Raw genomic sequence first — 3,453 nt, 5'->3', positions numbered from 1 at the left:
CGATGTAATGTGAATAAGGTTGCACTACCTTACAACCTAATTTAATACTAATGTCTGGGCACACGCCTGTCTGTCTCTGGAACAGATCCCCAAATTGTTTAGTTACGGCTCTGTGTAAGACGATTGCTATGGATGAGGGGTGATGGGTGTTGCTAGTTTTTGCTGTGCTGGGAGGGATGCTGGGTGTTGGTCGGAATGGTCAGTTGTGATAAGGGGCACCAGCCAACATCTTGCCTCGGGCATCAATCTGATCATAGTCCACATGGATGGTAAAAACAAGTCAGACACAAGCTGCTATTGTAGGCTTCTACGTATATAAGTGTTGAGAGCGAAGGAGAGCTGCAGGACACAGCAACACAGAATGGCGAGAGGAGAGAGCAGGACAACAAAGATGGGGAATGGAGCAGGTATACGGGACTAAGTGGAGGAAGCATAAGGGCTGTACAAGGCTGTAACTACGTGTGTGCCAGCGGTGTATTGCCCACACACCTAGTCTGCAGAGCAGGGATATGGCGGGCAGGAAGGGCGCGCTCCCCGCTTTGCATCCTGCTGCCGGCTACTACAGGAGAGAGGCTACGAGTACCGGTGCCGACCTCTCTCTCCTGCAGCAGGAAAGCACCACCCACCCCTTGCACTACCGCTGACACCTTTGGCACTTCTGCACTGCCAGGCTGGTGAGCAATGGGATGTACCAGCAGTAGACCTGATAGCTTTTCGGTTACACAAGGTTTAGCTGTAAGGTGCATGAACCAGGGATCCTCATACAGTAGCAGTGGATGGCATAATGGCTCCCCGGTGGTAACATCCAAATTATCTTTTACTTTGGTAGTTTTTGGAGGCAACCTGTTTTCTTGCAGTTTGGAAGATATACATTACTTGGTGGAAAAGGAAAAAAGATACTGTGACGTTGGCTTGTCTCCTGGGCTCTCCTATGAGGTTTTGTGAAGTTTAAACTGTATTCTGAGTGTATTCTCAGTCACATACGTCTCATCTTCCTCTGGATCTTCTACCTTTATATCAGTCAGACCGTCACCCTGTGTCCCCAAACAACAATACAATGACACTTGTACAAAGTGTGATGTTATTACTGGAGATGGAACAGTAGAATATCAGCGTATGAGACACACATACATCAGCAGACCATACAGTGATAAGTCACTTTGGTACCTGATCCTCCTGTGGGCTCCTGTGATTCTCCTCTGTACAGTACTGGGAATAACGAGGACGGGGACATCTCTCTGGGGTAGCTCTGTTACTGGCTCCATCTGTAGGACACACATTTGTTATTATGTGAATAAGGGGTGAGTGTGTACAGATACATAAGCAAATACCTAGACAGTGGGTATACACGAATACCAGTGTGGATGGAAATCCTACAGTATATAGCTCTACTGCATTGTGACAATAGGAGATGTCATTCCCCAGTGTCATCTTAACTCCAAGAGTCACCTTATGTGTACCAGGTTCTGAGTGCAGAAACTTCTACTTTAAGATCATTGGCAATCTGTAATGTTCAGGTTTTGCTTGTAGGAAGTAAGCAAAAATTAATCCTCCAAGTCCTATGAAACATTATTAGACAAGACCAAGGTCATTTCTGAGTGTGAGGGTTGGCGATTGGTCAGATCTCTGAGCTGGTAGCACACCGCAACATGATGTAAGGATTAGGCCAGGTGTATAATAGGGGACTGGTGGCTCTGTACTCCCCAAATGAGCAGACATTCCCTCTGTACTGGCAGAGGAGGGTGTAGAATAAGCTGCTGCTGTAATAACAGAACAAGGAGAGCAGGTTACTCTTGTTCATTTCTCACCTGTGCTGATATCTGTAGGGATTTCCTCCTCCTTACACTGCTGATCGCCTATTACATATGTCTCTCCTCCCGCCATATCTTCTGTCTTAATATCAACCAGTCCTTCTCCCTAAAAAATCAATTTCAGTATACAAGACACACACAGTTTCTGTACAGAGGAAATACTGAAAAGTCACTGGTATTCGGTGGGACCCTAAATCGCCTCTACCTAATCCTCCGCTGGGGTCCTGTGATTCTCGTCTGTATTACCCTGTAGATAACGAGGACGGGGACATCTCTCTTGTGTATCCCTGTTACGGAGTCCATCTGTAGGAAACACAGTGACTGAATACATTGTTTATGTGTAAATAATGAAGTGATGCATAGAAATATATGGCTATAACTACTTTTCCCTCCTTTACAATACATAAAAGTCTGGTCTTACCCAGTGATGCGAGTGGTTGCTGATTCTCCATCATCACGTCCTTGTACCGAGCCCTGTGTCTCTCTATATACTCCCTCTCCTCCAGTGAGAGATAGACAGTGACATCCTGACACCTTACAGGAACCTGACACACACAATGATACAGTCATCACCCAAGCCAAGAGACGTGGTAAAGATTGAGAAAAGCAGAGGACCTAAGACTGAGCCCTGAGATCCTACACCTGATAGTGGTAGAGAAAAAGAAGTGGAATCAGAGAAACAAACACTGATAGGTAGGGTGAGAACCAAGAAACAGCAGCGTCTTGAAGATCTAGGGATTGTAGCGTTTGTATGAGAAGGGTATCATCCAAGGGTGGAATTACCATTAGTTTATCAGGTGCAGTTCACTAGGGCCCCTGATGAGCCCACTGTTACACTCTGCCTACCCCTGCCTTTCCCTGTCTCCCTCTGACTTCCCCTGCCGCCCACAGCTTTGTGGCTTATCATGAACAAAGATTGGGGTGGAGGAGGGGGGCCCAAATTATATTTTTACACCTGGGCTCACCACCCACAAGTTCTGCTACTGGTATGGTCAACGGTGTCAAAAGCAGCAGGGAGATCAAGAAGAATTAGAAATGAGTAATGGCCTTTAGACTAAGCAGTGGCCAGATCATTCACTACTTTACTCAGTGCTGTCTCTTTAGTGTTGGGAACGAAAGCCTGACTGAAGTGGGTCCAATAAATTGTGTGAGTTACGAAAGTGTGTGAGGTGAGTGTAGGAAAGTCTCCCAAGCAGCTTGGAGGGGCATGGGAGCAGAGAGATGGGACAGTAGTCAGAGAGAGAGAGAGCTTGGGTCATAATTGTGTTATTTCAGAATTGGAGTAATCACTGCATGCGATGAAAAAATACCAGTAGAGAGAATACAGATTTTAGTTAAGTTTGGGATGAGCACAGGAGACAGAGGGTGAATTTTAACAGGATGAGAGATTCAGAAAGTGAGAGATTTGGTAAGAAATCTCCAGAACTTTTAAAACAGCAATCATTTACACTGCAAAATCATGATTTTTATTTACCTCTTTAAAAAATCTGGAGATTTCTTATTAAATCTCTCACTTTCTGAATCTCTCATCCTATTAACACATCTGTGTTACTGTGTAACATCCCATTCCCAGCAGTCACCTCTCTGGTCACATCCCCCCAGTGTTACTGTATAATGCACTATTCCCAGCAGTCACCTTTCC

The sequence above is a fragment of the Crinia signifera genome, chromosome 6 (assembly GCF_055691185.1).
Source record: "Crinia signifera chromosome 6, ASM5569118v1, whole genome shotgun sequence".
In the NCBI taxonomy this organism is placed as follows: Eukaryota; Metazoa; Chordata; class Amphibia; order Anura; family Myobatrachidae; genus Crinia; species Crinia signifera.
Note: the sequence above shows the minus strand (reverse complement) of the source record.